The sequence below is a fragment of the Trachypithecus francoisi genome, unplaced genomic scaffold (genome assembly GCF_009764315.1).
Source record: "Trachypithecus francoisi isolate TF-2019V2 unplaced genomic scaffold, Tfra_2.0 Contig01558, whole genome shotgun sequence".
Classification (NCBI taxonomy): domain Eukaryota; kingdom Metazoa; phylum Chordata; class Mammalia; order Primates; family Cercopithecidae; genus Trachypithecus; species Trachypithecus francoisi.
The window spans coordinates 3,930,721-3,951,846 of NW_022681440.1; the positions used below are offsets into that span (position 1 = coordinate 3,930,721).

Consider the following 21,126-nt stretch of genomic DNA (forward strand, 5'->3'; position numbering starts at 1 on the left):
GACCTGCAGGCCATAGTCTACCAACCCCGGATCAAATTAATCTTCCAAAATCAGACTGAAATGCAGAGTCCAGTGCCACCAATATCAGTTTGATTTTCTGCAGTTTGCAAATCATATGTCAGGCATTTTACTGAAGACATATAATTTTCCTCTACCGTGTGCTAAAACCAAGCATGTTTATTCATTCAATTACATAATGCATTTCCTCTGTCGACGTTTAGCACACACTGAGCATCCCAAAACTTCACATATTCTAACTATGTGTGAAATGTGGTTAATAATAAAAGCAGTATTGTAGTCAGTGGAAATGTGCAGAAAGGGTAATTTTGTATAATAGTAGTAGTGATAGGAAGACCTTGACCTTTCTGCACAAGGAACTGTACAAAATGTGCAAAGTAATAATATTTCATAAAATAATCAAGGGTCCTGTGCATAAGAGTGGCTAATAGAGATCAACTATGTATCTCACACATTTAAAAAATGCTATAATGGAGTTTAACGTGCTTCGCATGGAGAAATACACCTGACATTGAATACTCAAAATATTTCAAAAGGCAAACAAAGGGAGCATGTGAGGATAAGGCAAACAGAGGCAAATGGGAAGTGGAGATGAAAAAGTCAGCTCAGAACTTTCCACTCCAGCAGGAGGAACTTTGAAAATGACAGCTCCTAAATCAGTAAAAGGCAAAGAGGAGTAAAGATAGTGAAGCCCCTGTGTGTGGTTTAAGATACCAGCTAACACTGAAGGATAGGTTACAGTCTTTCATGGAAGAGGCACAGCAGCAGCCTCTACCTGTGAAAGTGACAGTTTGGAAATGTCAGTCCCCGGCAGAAAGAAGAGCAGCTGTGGAGGAAAATGTGTAGGCAAGCCTGGGTGGGGGCTGCAGTGGGTAAGACCCCGATGGGCATGCAGGCATAAGCCTCAGGCTCCTGGGGAAGTTGGCTTTCTAAATTCTTAAAGTGGAGGTAGCCGAGACAGGGAAAACAAGCGAACAATTCAAAGGAAGTGACTACTACGCGCTGGAGGTGGCTGAACCTGCCAGCCGGGATGGGGCTTCTGCCCAGAGACCATCACAGGGAAAATGAGTGCTTTGCCCTGAGGTTGGAAGGCAGGTGTTTATGTCCACGTAGACCACATCGATGCAGACAGTGTGCGCTTTGCCTGTTTTCCCACCTGAGGCTGGAAGGCAGGTGTTTATGTCCACATAGACCACATCGATGCAGACAGTGTGCACTTTGCCTGTTTTCCCACCTGAGGCTGGAAGGCAGGTGTTTATGTCCACATAGACCACATCGATGCAGACAGTGTGCGCTTTGTCTGTTTTCCCACCTGAGGCTGGAAGGCAGGTGTTTATGTCCACGTAGACCGCATCGATGCAGACAGTGTGCGCTTTGCCTGTTTTCCCACCTGAGGCTGGAAGGCAGGTGTTTATGTCCACATAGACCACATCGATGCAGACAGTGTGCGCTTTGCCTGTTTTCCCACCTTTGATGCACTGTTGTCGAGGTGAGGAGTTGCTTCTCATCTTCTCATTTCAGGGCTCAGCTCCCAGGCAGCCTGCTGTGTCTTGGGGTACCTAGGTGCCCACTGTGGCCTTTTATCCATGTCTTGGCATTTCTTACTTTAGTTTCATATTTGTGTAGCCGTCCAGTCCTCCTTGACCAGTGGTTCTCACCTTGCAAAGTTTAAAAAATGAATTCCTGACTCCCAGCCTTGCACAATTCTGATTTGGCAGGCTCCAGGAAGTCTGGAGTCTCTGCTTTCACAAAAACACCAGAGATGCAGGTACCTAATGTGCATGGGTTTAACACATACCTGGGCACACGTGGATATAGGATGGAAAGAATCGACACTTAGGACTCCAAAAACAGGGAGGGAGGAAGGATGGTGAGCCGGGGGTGAGGGTTGCCTGTTGTATACAATGTTCACTACTCAGGTGATGAGTACACTAGAAGCCCAATCTCCTCCATTATGTAGTATATCCACGTAACAAAAGACACATGTACCCTCAATCTAAAAAATCATATACCCATATGAGACAACAGACTTCTTTTTTTTTTTCTTTTTTTTTTTGAGACAGAGTCTTGCTCTGTCACCCAGGCTGGAGTGCAGTGGCCGGATCTCAGCTCACTGCAAGCTCCGCCTCCTGGGTTCACGCCATTCTCCTGCCTCAGCCTCCCGAGTAGCTGGGACTACAGGCGCCCGCCACCTCGCCCGGCTATTTTTTTTTTTTTTTTTTGCATTTTTTAGTAGAGACGGGGTTTCACCGGGTTAGCCGGGATGGTCTCGATCTCCTGACCTCGTGATCCGCCCATCTTGGCCTCCCAAAGTGCTGGGATTACAGGCTTGAGCCACCGCGCCCGGCCGAGACAACAGACTTCTTAAAGAAAAGGCAGAGATTCTGCTGTATCTTTGGATCTCCAGCATTTTGCGCAAAGCCTGGGTCACAACTGTCATCAATATGAATTTATGGAGAAATGAATGTGGCTCAACCATCTCACCAATCCTTTCTTTCATGAGGTTTCTAACATAAACAGTGTTGCTGGAAGGAAACAGCTTGAAATTAGGCCAGCGGTGGTGCGGTCTTCAACTTTTAAAAATAGTAAGAGCAGTTAGGGGAATATCTTTCAGCAATTGGAGCATCTCTGGCGTAGCAGAGCCACAGAGCCCTGTGACTGGGCAGTGGCACCAGAGATAGTCTGGAGGTTCCGCCTGCTACCTGGTGTCATGGGTTCAATTGAGTCCCCTCAAGAAAAGTATGTTAGAGTCCTAACTGCCAGTACCTTAGAACGGGACTTATTTGGAGAGAGGGTCTTTACAGAGGTGATCGAGTTAAAGTCATTAGGGTGAACCCTAATCCAATGTGGCTGGCGTCCTCATATGAAGAGGAAATCAGCCTGCAGAGACAGAGGCGCACAGAGGGGCGACCATGCGGGGACACAACGAGAAGATGACGTCTACACACCGAGGAGACAGGCTCAGGCAGAACCAACCCTGCAGACACCTGCTCTGGGACTTCCAGCCTCCAGGACTGTGAGAAAATGCATCTCTGTTGTTACGTGGTGTGGTGTTATGGCAGCCCTGGCAAAAGAAATACAGACACAAACTTTTAAAAATAAACAGTGACAGTGTATTTCCTCTTTTTTTTTTTTCTTTTTTCTTTTTGAGATGGAGTCTTGTTCTGTTGCCCAGGCTGGAGTGCAGGGGCGTGATCTCGGCTCACTGCCAGCTCTGCCTCCCAGGTTCATGCCATTCTCCTGCCTCAGCTTCCCAAGTCAGTGGGACTGCAGGCACCCGCCACCACACCCAGCTATTTTTTTAAATTTTATTTTGATTTTTTTGTATTTTTAGTAGAGACAGGATTTCACTGTTAGCCAGGATGGTCTCGATCTCCTGACCTCGTGATCTGCCCACCTCAGCCTCCCAAAGTGCTGGGATTACAGGCGTGAGCCACCACGCCTGGCCAACGTATTTCTTACTTAATGTGTCTGCAGGTTAAAATACATTTACATAGTCCAGAAATATAAAAGGAAGGGACAAAAAATAAATAAACTGCAACCCACAAAAGTGATGTAAATCTATTAGTTTTTAACATACCTCTATAAATGTATTAGGCTATTCTTGCTGTAAAGAAATACATGAGACTGGCCTGGCATGGTGGCTCGTGCCTGTAATCCCAGCACTTTCAGAGACCTAGGTGGACAGATCAGCTGAGGTTGAGAGTTGGAGACCAGCCTGACCAACATGGAAAAACCCTGTCTCTACTAAAAATACAACATTAGCCAGGTGTGATGGCACATGCCTGTAATCCCAGCTAGTCGGGAGGCTGAGGCAGGAGAATCGCTTGAACTCAGGAGGTAGAGGAGGTTGTGGTGAGCCGAGATCACGCCATTGCACTCCACTCCAGCCTCGGTGACAGAGCGAGACTCTGTCTTAAAAAAAAAAAAAAAAAGAAAAGAAAAAAATACCTGAGGCTGGGGGGTAATTTATAAAGAAAAGAGATTTCATTGGCTCACAGTTTCGCAGGCTGGACAGGAAGTATGGCCGCATCTGCTTCTGGGGAGGCCTCAGGAAGCTTCCAATCATGGCAGAGAGTGAAGGGGGATCAGGCACATCGCCTGGCAAAAGTAGGAGCAAGAGAGAGCGAGAGGGGAGGTGTTACACACTTGTAAACAACCGGATCTTGCAAGAACTTACTGTTATGAGGACAGCACCAAGAGGTTGGTGCTAAGCCATTCATGAGAAATCCGGCCCCATGATCCAATCACCTCCCTCCAGGCCCCACCTCCAATACTGAGAGTTACAATTTAACATGAGATTAGAGTGGGGACACAGATACAAACCACATCGGTAAACATATCTATTATATCTATAATCTGTTTTTATATCAATTGAATGATATCACACTTTCCATGATATTGCATAAACATTTTATATCCAAAAATTATAATAAAATGCCAAAAATTCTATTTTAAAATATTTATTTGTATCTTTATTGCAATTTCATCGACCAGTTATGTCGTTTCTAACTAAGATAAAATGCAGACATGTGTATTCATTCAGAAACATCTTTGCACTTTCTTCCACTTATTGCCACAGGATAAAATTTCTTGAAAGTGAAATACAGGAAATGAACAGGTGACATATTGGGTTATCTTGTCAAACTGAGCTTCAGGTAATCCCAATAGGCTGCTCTACTCCAGGTGTGACGGCTTGCTTCCAGAAGCTTCTGTGTTTGAGGAGTGTGGTGAAGGTAGAATTCTAAGAGGGGGCTGGATGATGGACGCCCTGGGTAGACTGCTCCCTGTGGACCTGGGGGTGCAGTGGGCCCTCCTCCTGTGATTAGGTTGTGTTGTTGGCACAGCTGCTCTTCAGAAAGGGAGAATGTGCTGAGACTGTGGAACCTCACCAGATGGGCTCTTCCAGGGACAGGGTTCTTACTGGTCAGAGACTGAAGGCCTGAGAGAGACTGGATGTGAGGGAGAGCCTTTGTAGCTGGCTTGGAAGATGAAGAAAGACACAGGGCCTCCGGGTGCTCAGAGCCCACAGCCAGTCAGGAAACATTCAGCTGTGCAAATGCAAGAAACGTATTTCCGTCACCACCTGAGTGAGCTTCCAAGTGGATTCTTCCCGTGCCTGCAAGCGAGAAAGCAGCCTGCTGCCACCCTCAGGGTGAGGCCACGCCCATGCCTGACCTTCAGAAATCTTGTTCTAGTAAATGGATGCTGTTTGGGGCCTCTATGTGTGGAATAATTTATGTTGCAATAAAAAAATCATAATTGCCAATCTTTTTAATTCTTGCACATCTGACAGTTAAAATGAAACAAAAAATTCACTCATTGTTTCCGTTTTCATTCATTTGATCATTACTCAGTAAAGAATTTTTTTTTGGTAATTTCTTGACTATTATATTTTATTTGTTTTTAAGTTCATGTTCTCATGATTTTCCCATTTTTCTTTGGTCTTATTCAACTTTATTGAAAGTTCTTTGTACAATAATTTATTAGCCACTTGTCAGTCATCTGTATTGCAAATGTGTTTTATAGTCTATGAATGGAAACATCTTAATCCTTGTGGACTGTGACCTAGAAAAGCCCCCTCTATTTTCTGTTAAAATTGATCTATTTTTCTAAAATTTGAATGATTTCATTTATATATTAAGCTACTAATTTTCTAATCTGTAGCTTTGTTTATACACAAGTATTCGCTTCGTATTCTAGAGTGAATCTGTGTTGATCTCAGTTTGATCCTATTTTAAGATGTCACTCTCTCAGATGGCTACCCAGTTATCTGAGTGTCATTTATTAAATACTTTGCTGGGCAATTATTTTCCCCACTAATTTTTTTTTCACTGATTTAAAATTCCAACTACTTTCTGTATTAAATCATCTGGTAGGTGGATATCTATTTCTGGACATTCTGTTCTTTCTGTTTACGTGCATGATTTCCTATGCCAAGTCCATAGTGCTTTAATTGAAATAACAATAATATGTTTTTCTATCAAATGCAGTCAAGTCCTTTTCCTCACTCTATTTGCAAAATTTTCATCAGAGATGATAGGAATTTTGTATTTATTCAAGAACTTTAGCATCATTTTAACAAACTTGAAGAAATAGCATTGGGAATTTGTGAGAGTTGCATTTCATTTTTACAAAAAAGAGTGGAAAAAAATAATTTTATGATTTAATTTTTCCTTAGGTGAAGAGTTGACTGGGGAGATTTTTCACAACCAATTTTGTCTATTCTTAATATTGTCTGACACTTGAAGACAAATACTGGGTTTTGCATTACTCAGAATTAGCATGATGTTTATGTTCCCATTAATACTGAAAACTGGGCACCACACATACACCTATGTATATATATACATATGCAAGTATTCAGATATTCGGCAAGCTGTGCTAACCAATACGATGCCATGCATTGAAATGGAAGAACCTCATGCCTTCACTACAAGTGGGGATGTAAAGTTCAGATTCTTGGCATCGTTTCTCTGCCACATCTGCTTCCCTAGTGCTAATTAAAATCGGGACACTATTAAAAGGAGGCCCACAAATGAAACATCTGAGGGTGTTCCAACAGCTCTTTAATTTGGGCTGGAAACCCAGGCACACATGCACATAAACACCTATGCCAAGAATTGTGTTCTTCAAAGTATTTTGACCATGACATGACAAGCTTGGTGGAACATTTTCTGGTTCATATTAACATAATATTCTTTAAAATAGCACATCCTTGGCATATTGATTTATTCTCTGATTTAAAAAAAAATTCTGAAGCTTGTTCTTAGCTATGCTTTTTTAGAGGGTGATAATTGTTAAAATCTTTGTTGTTGAGAGTTGTTGAGAGTTGAGAGTTGTTGTTAAAATCTCTGTTGTTGTTCAGAGCATTTGTTTTGTGGATTGGTTTGATATATTCTTCGGCTCCATACTTCTAGTTTGGTCAGGTTAATAGACAAAATCATTAATTGGACTCTTCCATGTAAAAGCTTGGAGACAAAACTTTCAGCCTCTAATTGTAATAGTTTGAATTTGTGCGGACATGGACTCCGGAAGAAGTGATCTCAGATGCCCTGAGACTCGAGACTCTCTACCATTCCCTCTTACTCTTGAACCTTTCGAGGTACCATTGATTTTCTTCTAAAAAATAACTTGTATGAGCATTGTATGAAATGCATTATCCAGAAAATCATTTACTGTGCCTGTTTTCTGTTAACAAACCAGTAGGTTATACATGGGCATTTCATTTACTGGAATGCTTGCTTCCAGGTGTCATGGGGAGTAAAACAGTAGAGATCAACCGAGGGGCACAGGAGTTTCAATTTTGTGCACATGGTGCACTGTTCTGAGATAGAGGCTGCCTTCATAACTGGACAGGTTTGGTGACCAAATTATTAATATATGAAATGGCATATTTGCGATGCATCCATGGAGTAGAGTTCAGAGGGAATGTCTGCATTTAGGTTGTTTTGATGTCAGGTGAATTGGTGGCTGTAATGGTGTCGATGAATGGGAATTTTTCTGCTCACATTTTCCAAAAAGCCTTATCCATTCAAATGGAAAATGGATATTGCATTTATTTTTAAATCTGAAAATCATGTGAGAAATAATCCACTTCAGGTTGAAAATTACTGTTGTGCATATGGCTTGAGTTGTATTTTTAAAAATGTATGTCAGACGTACATTTTATTATTTTTTTATTTTACTTTAAGTTCTGGGATACATGTGCAGAATGTGCAGATTTGTTACATAGGCATACGTGTGCCATGGTGGTTTGCTGCATCTGTCAACCTGCCATCTAGGTTTTCAGCCCTGCATGCATTAGTTGCATTAGGTATTTGTCCTAATGCTTTCCCTCCTCTTGCTCCCCACCCCCTGATGGGCCTGGGTGTGTGATGTTCCCTTCCCTGTGTCCATGTGTTCTCACTGTTCAACTCCCACTTACATTTTAATGATCCTTTCAGCATGAAATTATATACATACTAAGATAGTTTAGATTTAGATCTTTGTCCCTGCCCAAATCTCATGTTGAATTGTAATTCCCAAAGCTGGAGGTGGGCCTGGAAAGAGGTGTTTGGATCATGGGGGTGGATCCTTCATGGCTTGGTGTTATCTTCATGATAATGAGTGTTTTTGAGATCTGGGTGTGTGGCACCCCCACCTACCTCTTGCTCCGGCTCTGGCCATGTGACAGTGTGACATACTTATTCCCCCTTGGCCTTCTGCCATGATTAAAAGCTCCCTCAGGCCTCCCCAGAAACTGAACAGATGCCAGCACCTTGCTTCCTATAAAGCCCACAGAACCATAAGCCAATTAAACCTCGTTTTCTTATAAATTACCCAGTCTCGGGTATCACTTTATAGCAATGCAAGAATTGCCTAGTACAGAAAATTGGTACCAAGGAGTGGGGTCTTGCTATAAAGATACCTGGAAATGTTGAAGCAGCTTTGGAACTGGGTAGCAGACAGAGGTTGGGAGGGTTTGGAAGCCTCAGCATAAGAAAGGGTGATAAAGGAAAGTTTGTAACTTCTTAGAGACTGGGTAAATAATTGTGACAAAAATGCTAATGGTGATACAAACAATGAAGACCGGGCTGATGGGGTCTCAGATGGAAATGAGAGACTTATTGGGAATAGGAGCAAAGGTCATATGTGTTACATGTTATGTGTTATGTGTTAGCAAAGAGCTTGGCTACATTGCGCCCCTTCCCTAGGGATCTGTGGAACTTTGAACTTCAGAGTAATGAGTTAGGGTATCTGATGGAAGAAATTCTGAAGCAGCAAAGCATTCCAGATGTGGTCTGCCTGCTTTATACAGCCTACGTTCAAATATGGGAGCAAATAAATGACTTAAAGTTGAAATTTATATTTAAACAGGAAGCAATGCACAAAAGTTTAAAAAATTTGCAGACTGGCCGCATGGCAGAGGAAGAAAAAAGCTTTTTCAGAAGAGGAATTCAAGAAGGCTGTGGAGCAGCTACTTGTTAGAGAAATTTGCATGACTGAAAGGGAGCCAAGTGCTAATATTCCAAAACAGTGGGCAAAAGGCCTTGAAGGTATTTCAGAGAACTTCATGGCAGACCCTCCCATCACAGACCCTGAATCCTAGGGGGAGAAAATGGTTTCATGGGCCAGGCCCAGGGCCCTACTGCCCTGTGCATCCTCAGGACACTGCTTTCCACATCCTTGCTGCTCTGGTTCCATCTTTGAATCAAAAGTGCCCGGGTACAGCTCAGGCCACTGCTCCAAAGGGTGCAAGCCATACGCCTTGACAGCTTCCTTGTGGTGTTAAGCCTGTAGGTGTGCAGAATGCAAGAAAGAAGAATGCTTAATAGCCTCCACCTAGATTTTGGAGTATGTATGAAAAAGCCTGGGCATCCAGGCAGAAGCCTGTTGCAGGTGCAGAGCACTCACAGAGAACCTCTACTAGGGCAGTGCCAAGGGAAATGTGGGGTTGAAACCTCACACAGAGTCTCCAATGGGGCACTGCTTAGTGGAGCTGTGAGGAGAGATCACTGCCCTCCAGACCCTGAGAATGGTGGATCTACAAGCAGTTTGCCCCCTCAGCGTGAAAAAGCCACAGGCACAAAACTCCAGCTCCTGAGAGCATTCCTGGGGGCTGCTCCCTGCAAAACTACAGAGGCGAAGCTGCCCAAGGCCTTGGGACACCAGCCCTTGTAGTGATGAGCCCTGGATATAAGACAGAGTCAAAGGAGGTTATTTTGGAGCCTTAAGATTTACTGACTGCCCTGCTGGGTGTCAAACTTGAATGGGGCACGTAACCCCTTTCTTTGTTTCTTTTTTTTTTTTTTCAGACAGAGTCTTGCTCTGTTGCCCATGCTGGAGTGCAGTGGTGTGATCTTGGCTCACTGCAACCTCCGCCTTCCAGTTTTAAGCGATTCTCCTGCCTCAGCCTCCCAAGTAGCTGGGATTACAGGTACCCACCACTACGCCCAGCTAATTTTTGTATTTTTAGTAGAGACAGAGTGTTCGCCATGTTGGCCAGGCTGGTCTCGCGCTGTGATCCACCTTGCGATCAACCTTGTGATCCACTTGCCGCGGCCTTCCAACGTGCTGGGATTACAGGTGTGAGCCACTGTACCCAGGCCAGCCCCTTTCTCTCAGCCAATTTCTCCCTATTGGAATGGGAAAGTTTGCCCAATACCTATATCTCCATTGTATCTTGGAAGTTACAAACTTATTTTTGATTTTCCAAGTTCGTAAGTGGAAGGGATTTGCCTTGTCTCAGATGAGACTTAATACTGGAATGAGTTATGACTTTGGGCTTCTGTTGGGAAGACATGATTTTATTTTGCAGTATGAGAAGGATATGAGAATTGGGAGGGGTCAGGGGAGAAATGATATAGTTTGGATATTTATTCCTGCCCAAATCTCATGTTGAATTTTACTCTCCAATGCTGGGGGTAATGTCTGATGGGAGATGTTTGGATCACGGTGGTGGATCCCTCACAACTTAGTGCTATCTTCATGATAGTGAGTTCCCACAAGATCTGGTCATTTAAAAGTGTGTGGCATTTCCCCCTCAACTCTGTCTTGCTCCTGTTCTGGCCGTGTGAGACGCCTGCTCTCCCTTGGCCTTCTGCCATGATTGAAAGATTCCTAAGGCCTCCCCAGAACCCAAGCAGATGCCAGCACCTTGTTTCCTGTACAGTCTGCAGAAACGTGAGCCACCTAAATGTCTTTATAAATTACCCAGTCTAGGTATTTCTTTATAGCAATGCAAGAATGGCCTAATACACATGCACACATGTGTTTATTTATTAATATTATGTCATTAAAGGGATTTAGAATGCAACAGACTTTTCCTTAGTTTCCATGATGTGAAGTGTGGGGATTTTTTGTTAGAAGCCCTGAGTCTTGGAGGGTCTATAAAAGTCATGGTTTTCTACAAAAAGTGAGTAGTAAATTATGTTAGGTGGAAAAGTGACATATTCTTTGAAGCCTGTGGGATTGAACATAAAACAAAAAGAAAAAAGAACATGATCAAATCTATGAAGAAAGTTTTCACATTTTTTAGAACTGACAAGAAGAAAATTACCACATAAAGAAATAGTGAAAACTACCTGAGACAGTGTTTGGACCTCTGTTCAAGCCATTTTGAAAAATCTGAAATATTTGAGGCATTAGTGACACACACAGTGAGATTTCCATTTTCAATAGAAATATAAAGGAAAAGGGAAACCATAAAATATTTTTTATTTTATTTATTATAACAAAAAGCCATTGTGCTATAGGGAAGGAACATACACTTCAGAGTTAGACATTTGGATTCAAGTCTGGCTCTACCCCTTACTAGATGAACTCTGGATAAACCATCTAATATTTCTGGACAACAGTGACCCCTGAAAATGGAAGGTAATAATATTGAGTCATATTGTTAGTATGAGAATTCAGTAAGATAAATTAGGTAATTACAGCACATGGAACCAAGGGTAGAAACCATAAAGTTGTAAAATTATTATTATTCAATGTTAATATTTGATATAAACTATAATTATTAAAACCACTCATTTATTATAGTATATTTCATATACAATCCAGTTAGTGAATATAAATTTTTATTATATGTTAATTGAAGAATGTTGATCAATGTTATATATTTGTGTATTATATACTATATATTAGACATTAATATGGTGCGAAGGATAGTGACATTAGAGTTGAGCTCACTTTAGATCAGGAGTGCTGGGGTTTAAATTCTGATTCTCAGATTACTGTTAAATGTCTGTGTGGACCTGGAGAAAATCATTCAATGTTTCTGCTTGTGAAATGGGACTTGCTTCAGTAAACCAACATACTCTTCTCCAACTTGAAAGAAGCATGAGCCTGTGAGGAAGCCGCAGTGGACTATGATGAGATGGCTACGCTTGGAGTACAGGGAGACACTGAGGTCAAATGATGGGCATTGGAGGCACAAAGGAACTGAGAGCACCTGGTAATGATTTGTACATGACGGAAATGGTGGAAAAACGTCACGATAAGAGACAGAGTATCATGGTATCTCCTGTCTCACGTGTGGGGCCTGGGAATAACATTGTCATGCACCTTGTTGGCTGACGCTCTCAGACAGGTCAAGAGGCACGTACTTGGGGGCCATTCATTCCGTAGACTGATTGTGTTGACCTCCTGTTCTGTGCCAGGCCCCAGGCTTAGCACCTGGCACAGGCTGAGCAAAAGAGATGAGTTTGAAGGAGGAATGATAAATTAATTAACCTCTTAAAGCCTTTGTGGATTTTCATCAGTCTGTACCTTTTTATTAGCAACTTAATTACACCCATCAACTTGTCTTAACTAGAAGCTCCGACTTAGCCTGACCAAAGACACTACAAGTAATAATTTCATATTAACTGTTAATAACTCTGACACTTCATTCCATCCATTTTTGAGGCCAGAAGAATTGTGGAGAAATGAGCTTAAATAAGAGTTTCCAATTTTCTGTGTAGCTCAGTTTTCTGTTCTCCCTGGAGTTTCCATTACCATACAATTATCAGAATTGGTAATCTCCTTTATGACCAGCCTTCAGTCCATTTGGAATCTGCAGAGCTCTTTGACAAATATGATTGTGTCCTGTGTTTTTAAAACAGGTAATTATTGTTTTACTAAAGCTATTATTCTCGTCTGTCTGTATTTGAAATTCCTCAGAAATTAAGACAAAATATCACAAGGAAGCCATGATTACTCAAGAATTAAAGGACCCCCAGAGTCTACTTCAAAATACATGTAGTCAATTCATTTTGCCTGCGTGCATAATGAATTCTTGTTGGCTGCAGGGTCTGTTCAAATGCGTGATGGAAACGTCAGCAAGAAGGGAGTTCTGGTTTTAGTTCTGTCACTGATTCCCTGTATCTCACTGATTCCCTGTATCTCACTGATTCCCTGTATCTCACTGATTCCCTGTATCTTCATATGTGTGACTTCTCATTCTCTGACCATGTTGAGCTTCAAATAGAGCTGAAAATATGAGATTTTCATGGAGTTGTTTATTTGAATGAATCTAAATCTGTTTTAAATAATTACTGGAGGTTGGATATTGAAATGCTTCATTTCCTTAGCTGTTGTAGTAGGAAAGTTAATGAAACGGAGTTTAAGCACCAAGAGAATTGCACAGGATGCTAGAGCCAGAAGCCCTTGGAAGCGGGGCAGATATCAACAGGCCCACGCTCCTTTGAATTGTCCTTTGGCAATTTCTGTAATTGCCAATAGACGATTTTTCTGTAACCTTCAGAAATATGGTTGGAAAGTTGGCCCATTATTATTAATTTTTAATTTAAATGACTGAGCAGTCATTTGCCAATGTGTTTATAGTTTATTTAGTGCTCGGAGAAAGACTCTGGCTGGCTTAGAGGGTGATAACCTCTAAGCTGTAGAAACTACACTCTTTACTCACTTTCTTTTGTAATGAGCCAGCTTTTATAGTTTCTGCTACTTGTGTTTTATTACTAGGGAATCTAGTTTCTCGGCCTTGTTAATACTTTCGATTTATCAGTGCATTTTAGTTTACTCCTAGTTTTCTTTTCATAGTTTGAGAAAATACTTATCAGATGCTTTGTAGGCTATCTACTATCATCTTTCTCTGTCACTCTGTCTTCCTGTCAATCAATCTATTGATTAATCAATCGATCTATCATTTTTTATCTATCCATCTATCTTCCTATCATCTTCCTATCTATCTATCTTCCTATCTATTGATCTACCTACCTATGTATCTATGTGTCTATCATCTATCATTTTCCTATCTATATATCTGTCCATCTATGTATCCATCTTCCTATCATCTTCCTCTCTCTATATATATACCTATATTCCTATTGGCTATCATTTTTCTATCTATGTATCTACACATCTATGTATGTATGTATTTATCTTCCTATCATCCCTCTACTGATTTCGCAATCTATCCATCTACCTTTCTATCTTTCTTCTGACCTATTTATCTATCAATTTATCTATGTATCTTTCTGTTGTCTATCTACCCACCTACCTAATCTACTGACCTATCTATATCTATATCTGTCTATCTATCTATCTATTTATCTATTATATTCCTGTCTTCCTCTCTATGTGTGTTCCTATCTTTCTGTCTAATCTATCATCTGTCATTTATCTATCACTATATATCTTTCTTTTCATATATTTTTCTTTTTGAAATTTAATGATAGACACATTATTTGCTTATTTATGAAATGAGGATTTCCAGGTCTATTTCCTCTTTAGATGTATTTGTGAAGGTTCTAGTCCAGGTACATCTGTTTGTTTGTTTACTTTTCCCATTAAATAAAAAGTCAGCCTGACCCACTGGAGAAGGAAGCATGGGCAAACTCCTCCAGCCATGTTTTCCAGTGCACATGCAATACACTTGTTTTCAAAGTTTTGTTCTCTAATTTTCTCCCTTCCACATTGCTTATACCCTGGGTGTAAAAGAAAAAAAAAAAAGATGTTTGGTCCTTGATTCTGAAAGTAAGCCCCTAATTTGTCTTTAATACCTACTTTATTGAGATTTTAAGTTGGAATTTCTTAACCTCATGCTGGTTATTTCTAAATAATCAGAATCACATTTCCGGAAAGAACCAATAAAGCATTTCTTGCAAAACTGTCTAAGGATTTGTAATGGCCTACTGTGAGAAAATGCAGGGGTTGTTTTTATTCTCAGCAGCTAGTTTGTTTACTGTAGTCACTATTCTTATCAATCTTCCAATCATATGTTTAGAAACAATCATATGTTTGTTTCTTCTTTATTTTCTGTGTTTACTATTCTTATTAATTTTATTAATGCATTCTCACACTGCTAGAAATAACTACCTGAGACTGAGTAATTTATGAAGAAAAGAGGCCTAATTGACTCACAGTTCTGTAGGCTGTACAGGAAGCATGGCTGGGAGGCCTCAGGAAACTTACAATCATGGCAGAAAGTGAAGGGGAAGCAAGTCCCTTCTTCACGTGGCAGCAGGAGAGAGAGAGCTGGGGGAAAATGCCACAGGCTTTCAAACCATCAGATCTCCTGAGAACTCACTCACTATCATGAGAACAGTCACCTTCATGATCCAGTCACCTCCCACCAGGCCTCTCCAATTCAGCATGAGATTTGGGCAGGTACACAAATCGAAATCATGTCATTAATATGTAGCCAAACCTCAGATCAGTGTTTTGAGAATTTATCAGGCCTTCAAAGTTCATTTTGTTGAAAACATATTCTGTAACCTGTGTCTTCTAAGAGGCAGCTTGAGCTGTGCTTGCTGCTTCATTTCTTCACCTGTAAATCAAAGAGGATGAAAATTGAAAAGTATTGATTGACTGTTGTGCAGCAAGACTTAACGTTTCCTATCTAACTTTATCCTAATGACCTTGCATCTGTGGCATATAGTTATTATTTTTCATTTTTAAGTGTACAGTTCAGTGGTGTTAAGTACATTAACAAGGTTGTATAATCATCACCACTGACCATCTCTGAGACTGTTCTAACTTGCAAAACTGAAACTCTGCACATATTAAACAAGTCCCCATTTCTCCTCCTCCAGCCGCTACAAGCCGTCGTTTTACTTTGTCTCTCTGAATTCAACTGCTCTAGCCACCTCACATAGTAGAATCATGTAGTATTTGTCTTTTGATGACTTCACTTCACATAGTGTCTTCAAGATCATCATGTTGTAGCATGTGGTGTGTCAGAATTCCCTTCCTTTTTAAGACTGAGTAATAACCCGCTGTGTGTAGAGGCTGCATTTTGTTTGTCTGTTCATCTCTTGGCAGTCACTTGGGTTGTTTCCCTAGTTTAGCTATTGTGAATAATGCTCCTCGGGACTTAAGTGTACACGTTTTTCAATCTTTTGGTTATTTAGCCAGAAGTGCAATTTCTGCATCATATGGTAATTCTATTTTTAATTTTTTGGGCAAAAACCATAGGTCGTCAACAGCGGCTGTATCGTTTTACAGTCCTATTAACAATACACAAGGGTTTCAATTTTATCACATCTTTGTCAACACTCATTATTTCCTAGTTTTTGCTATCGTTTTTATTCTTATTTTGCAGATGGTAAAACTAAAGCTGAAATAGGTTAAGTCACTTGTTCATTATCAGAAACAACATGTGCTTCTGGGCTTGACTAGTTTAACAGAGCATGCTCAATAAGCCCACTTATCAGGGAGGATGAGGATAGGCTCCAAAATGCAGATTCCCATGGAAATCAGCCACAAAGAACGTGCATAAAATCCTTCTGTAAGTTCTTAGGATACGAGATTGATTAAATGCTCAGTGACCCTAGGACGCTTGGGTTCCATAGGACAGTGGTGGTTGGTATCCGAATTAGAGTTTTATAAGACCCACAGCTGTGTCACTTTATGTTCCTACAACTTTTTTTCTCTAGGAATTTGCTTTTTATTGAATAAAACTTTGTTTTATATTTCTAAAAAAAGACTATTTTAAAATGTTTGTACCTCTCTCCTTTGAACAACACTCTGAAAGTAGATGGATAAAAATCAGTTGCTTGTACAGCTTTGGCTGAGCAGCCAATTCACCCCGAGTAGACGTTCTAGAGGCTTTATTTGCCAAGCCAGAGCCTTTCACTATAATAATTAGCTGTTTATTTGCCAACTCTATTCTGCTGCCTTCTTTTTCATAGTGTTTTTGTCTGTTTCAAATTCATAAATGCTTTTTTTTCTTCTTGGGTTATGATGTGCTAGATATTTTCAAGAGATTTAGAACATCTGAAGATACTTCTTGCTCAATCTTATTATCCTCAATTTTCCATTTCAGAGCTGGTGGGATTTTTTTTTTTTAATGTGTTTTGTTTTGTTGTTGGTTGTTGTTTTTAAGTTTACTTTAGTGTCTGCAAAAGCCAAGTCGTTAGTTCCCTCTATGGACATTCATTTTCAGACACACTTTTCTTTATCCTTTCAAACAAATGGAAGAATACTTCTGTCACTGGTATTTGCTCCTTGAAAACGCCAGACATCGCACCATCGACACATAGTGAAGAAAAGCAATGTGACCAGTTATATCCCCATGAGTGGAGAGGTGGCTCCGTGCTTCGCCTCCTTTTTTGCTGTTATTTTCTATCTCAGCCTTCAGCATGGTATTAATGGTATATTGGATGTTGTCTACACGTCATGTAAGATGTTGCTTGGTGCCTAATTATTCTAAGAACATATTTTGGAAATCAAAGATAAGGGAGGAAAACAGAAAAAAAAGAAAAAAAGAAAGGACCCAGAAATATTCCCATTAATACTCAAATTCAATGTGGTCTTTGCATTGTCAGAATCATATTTGAAAATGTATTTCTAACTGATTGATGGATGGATTGAGTATTGATAGTTGGACATTGAAAATAATGATAAATATGCATATGGTGAAATATGTCAGGTGTAGCCCAGAGACAGCGCAGGGGAGTAACTGAGAGGCAGGCTTTGGCATTGGCCACTCTGAGATCTGACCCCTGACAGAGCCATTTACTAGTCATCAGAATTTGGGTGATTTGCATAATGTTCTAATGTCCACTTTTCTTACAAGTAATTAAAAAAAAAAAACCAGAATCTACCTCATAGGGTGTTATCATGATTAAATGAGGTAATGCAATTAGAAAAACTTTTCATTATGACAGGGAATTTGTATTTGATCAATGATGTCAGATATTGTGTTGATAAAGGTGATAATGTTGAAACAGAGATTTCTCTGTAACTGTGTCCATTTGTACCTCCTGTGTATATGACTTTCTGAGTATTGGGGTCAGTGCTTTATTGTATGTGTATCCGTACTAGTTTGGGTAAGCTCAAGATGTCATATGATTGAGGAGACACTGTCAACCCCCGGCCAACTGTGGATTAGACACTCCCAGTGTTTGCTCGAGTGCATCCTAAATTCCACTGACAGTGGCATAAGGGGATATCCAGGGTTCAGAGAAAACATTTGATGGTGAATGTCCTGAACATCATGATGAAAAGTAAAAATAATCTTTCATGTTTATTTAGTTTTTAGTTGACCTTCATTTAAAAACCTGAAGAAGGCTTTCTTTTCAATTATATCTGAAGGAAAATTATTATTTCTCATGACGAAATAATAAATCTGACAATTTGCTATGGGCCTAATAGGGTCCAGATGTTTTGCTTTGTAAACAGTGCATCTGCTGAAGAACCCCAGCTGAGGAGGTGTGGTGATTTGTGTTTTACAGGTGAGGAAGCAAAGGCTTGGCTACTTTATGTACCTTGTCCAAGTCATAAACAAACAGACAAATCCCAAACTCAGACTTTGCTGTATCTAAATCTATGTTCTTTCAAGCATCCTATTCTGTTTCTATAACCTGTTATAGACATTAGTATAAAATAACTATACACATCTTTAGTTCCTACACATATATGTGCATATGTGGTCATGGTTTCACACCATTGTTCACATTCAGGTGACAAACAGGAAGCTGAAATTGACAGAAGCTTCACAGGACACCCAGATTTTCTTTGTGTTCTGAAAATATGTCACAAAACCTCATGATGCTCAAATGGTGCTAAAATAACTTCTTAGACGTATTGCTTGAAAGAAAAGTTAATAAAGCGATCATAACCTTCAATCTTTTCTTCTTGCTATAATTACATGATGTTCCATTTTTCGATACATTGAAAATGGTGATGACATTTTACTTACAAAGTATCGACAATACTGCTATGTTATGGTACATGGCACAGAAATTTTTGAAACATATTTTATCCCCTATTAAATATTACCTTAAAACATTAATTTTTTGATGGGTGTATCTTAGTCCGTTTTGTGTTACTATAACAGAATACCACAGACTGGGTAATTCGTAAGGAACACAAATGTATTTCTCACTGTCTGGAGGCTGGGAAGTCCGAGGTCAAGGCACCAGCAGGTTTGGCTGTCTGGGAAAGGCTGCACCCTCTGGAGAGAGGAATGCCGTGTCATCACATGGCAGGAGGCAGAAGGACAAAGTGCCATGACTCTGCTCCATAAAGCCCTTTTACAGGGACACCTAATCCCGTTCACGAGGAAAGAGCTCTCATGACCTGATCACCTTTTAAATGCCCCATCTCTTAATACTATCATATTGAAAACTGAATTTTGGAGGAGATGCATTCAAACCATAGTGGGGCATATCACCTGTATCAAATTTGTAATACCTGATTGTTTCCATAGAACAAGTTGATGGAGAATGTGAAGCACAAATTTAACTCTCTGAAATCAAATTTCAAGTGCTTGTAAACCAACTTGCAACAGTCATGCCTGTGAGCAAGTCTAACTTCTTAGCCAAGAGCGTGGTATGTTCTAATAGTAATTTTTTATTATTTAAAAGTTGTTAATAGACAGTGGCTCATGCCTATAAACCCAGCACTTTGGGAGCCCGAGGCGGGTGGATCACTTGAGTTCAGGAGTTCAAGACCAGCCTGGCCAACATGGTGAAACCGCGTCTCTACTAGAAATACAAGTATTAGCTGGGCACGGTGGTGCACACCTGTAATCCTAGCTACTCAGGAGCCCGAGGCAGGAGAATCTCTTGAACTCGGGAGACGGAGGTTACAGTGAGCTGAGATGGAGCCCTGCACTCCAGCCTGGGTGACAGAGTGAGACTCTGTCTCTAAAAAAAAAAAAAAAAAAAGTTGTTAGTAATTTTTAGGACAGGCTCAATGTATGTATAGTCTTAGCTATGTAATCACAATTTGAATAAGGCATAGAAAGAGCCAGAAGGTACTTTATTCAAGGTTGCAGTAAATGTTAGAAATACTTCATGGTCTTCACTTGCTGCCTGCCCTTCCTTCTCAGTTCCAGACCTAATACCAACTGCCTAATTGCAATAACCACTGTGCCTCACGATCCCACTGTTAAGATGAAACTCTTTTCTCCCCTGAATCTACTTGCCCTGAAGTGAATCCCATTTGAGAAATTAGCATCTCAGTCTATCCAACTGCTTGAATCACTTCTCTCTCTTGCTTGCACATAAAGTCCTTCCTGTGACTCCCACACCCTGTTGGTTCCAGCTACTCAGTGGGTCCAAGTCCATCCACATATTTCCCCTCTCCCAGTCCACTCTTTCTCATGGGCTGCTCTACTGGGCTTCCTACATCAGCCTCACTGAGGACCCTCTCTCAGTTCATCTCCTGATGGCAGCCAGAGGGTTTTATCAGGTCACAAATGAGTTGGTGTCACTGCCCATCTTCAAATTCTGAAGGGTGTCCTGACGTGCTTCCTGTAAGCTGTACGCCTGTCACCTGGGCCCTGAGTCCTGTGTCCCCTCCTCTACTCTCCAGCTTATCCCACAGCATTTTCCCTTCACAGCGGCTCATGAATACAGCCCATCTGACAATCATTTCCTGAAAACTGGTAACTGAGAGGCTGTCCTGAGGATGTTGCTTAAAAAGCATGAGTTGTTGCAGAGAGAAAATTGTGCAGGGAAGGGAGTGCAAGGGTCATCTTCTAAAGACAGAAGCCCTCCTGTTTTTGGTAAACATTTATCCTGGTTTTTAAGGATACTTTTTCTGTTTTGTTTTGTTTTGTTTTTTGCGATGTCTGGGGTGCCTGCTGCTTATGTTACTTTTAATATTTTTCCTTTTTTTTTTTTTAAGTTCTTAACAAGCTATTATTATGATTAGTTGTGCTAAAATATGCTTTGATGGGATGGGGAGACCTTCATTTTGCACTTGCAGCGTCTCCCATGGTCTCATCCAATAGTGCGGAGACACATGCGGGGAACAGAATTATCACTTTAGGACAGGGTTAGCTGAAAAAAAAAAAAAAAAATCACCAACACATCCTCCTTTCCCCAAACATTTCAACATGCAACATCACTCCTTCCTTTTAAAGAGAGGGCTGGCTGATGAACAAAGTGCATTCAGAGAAGCAGCAAAGGGGTAGTAAACCCTTCAGAATGGAGCAGGAGGTGGGAGGTCCCTGAAGGGTACTTGAAACATTTGTGTGGATCCTGCTAGGACACGGGCCACTCAGCAGGGGAATTCTATGACAGGTGTTTGTAAACTGTGTGTGGGAAGAGGCTTAGCAGCCTCCCTAGGGCATTTAGGATAGTCTAAATCCTTGCTCCTCCGAGACAACGAGACAACGCAGCCTGTTAGAAAAGTAGAGTCTCAAATCCTCCCCTCCCCCAGATCTAGTCA

At 40.8% G+C, this 21,126-nt stretch overlaps 1 protein-coding gene across 1 annotated transcript in view; it reads left to right on the forward strand.

The window, feature by feature from the left end:
• CSMD1 (CUB and Sushi multiple domains 1) overlaps positions 1 to 21,126 on the forward strand; it is a 2,074,981-nt gene that overhangs the window by 1,929,695 nt on the left and 124,160 nt on the right. The gene's annotated exons all lie outside the window — the stretch shown is intronic.